Source organism: Nicotiana tomentosiformis, chromosome 11 (genome assembly GCF_000390325.3).
Source record: "Nicotiana tomentosiformis chromosome 11, ASM39032v3, whole genome shotgun sequence".
NCBI lineage: Eukaryota > Viridiplantae > Streptophyta > Magnoliopsida > Solanales > Solanaceae > Nicotiana > Nicotiana tomentosiformis.
Genome location: NC_090822.1, coordinates 37394806 through 37396144, shown reverse-complemented (window position 1 = coordinate 37396144; position 1339 = coordinate 37394806).

Below are 1339 nucleotides of genomic sequence, written 5' to 3'. Positions count from 1 at the left end.
CAAAGATTCAAACTTTTGGATGAAATAACGTCGCATAATATAGATAAGTAGAAAGTGAAGTTTTCCTGATTGTCCTATAGCCTCTCAAATATAAGTATAGATCTCTCCATACTGATCTGCAAAACTCTACTAGACATGCTCATGAACCTATGAACCTTGAGCTCGTATTCCAATTTATTTACGACCCAAAATCCTACCAGAGGTCGTGATGGCACTTAACCTCCAGGTCTAGGTAAGCCAACATAAACATAAATGAAAACCAATAAAAAATAAATATAATTGTAACAGTATAAATAGTAGAATAAGTGCTCCAAACAACAGAAAGCATAAGATGCTACATCATCAGATCTCCCAAAACCTAATAGTACTAATTCATGAGCTCCACTGTCTAAGTGTACAGATAACAGTATGAAAGATACGGGATGAGGAATCCAAGGGTCTGTAAGAAATCATGCAGCACTATCTTGGATCTCCTCTAATACCTACAAAGCTCATTCATGAAGCCTGCTACTGCCAACGCTGAATCTGCACAAATATATGCAAAACTACGGTATGCGTACAGGATAACGTATATTTAGTAAGTATCAAGTCTAACCGAAGTAGTGACAAGGTTAAAGTCATATGATACTCACTAATCAAATAAACTTGTGAAGTTCATAATTATTCACAAGAAGACTATAACAATATGCAATATAATCAAATATCATATCAAGAGATAATAACTCCCATAGATAATCAAATCTTGACTAACAAGTCATCAGCATATAATAGAGGGATCGAGTAGCATGTTAGAATTCAACAGAGAAGGCATATGAAATGTATAATAAGGCATAAGATATTCACTTGAATGGTCAAAGCTTCAACCTTTATGCTCAAAGATCACCATCATTAGATTCTATATTAGAATCAACCAAAAATCTGTCAATTTATCACAAATCGTGTGTACGCCATCAAGAGAGAAATATGAAAGGCCGATCCTAGGGGGGTGGATCCAAATCCACACGCTGTACGGGATAGAAATCATACCATAAGAGTAACAATATCACCATAATAGCGCGATAAAGACCTCGTGCCACAACAATAACAATATCACAAAAACCGCACGGAAGAAACCTCATGCCATTGCCAAATTAATCCGTTCAATATGTCCACACGTATCATAATCATAATAATTCGAAATAACATTCATCATAAATGATACATATGCTCACAAATAATAAATAATGTGCACAAGGACATAATAATAATAAATTGCAGATGTGTTCATGATATGAGAATCAGGTCTACGGCTAAATCAAGCATAACCACAATTTCACAAATAGTCCATCTTGGAGAAATA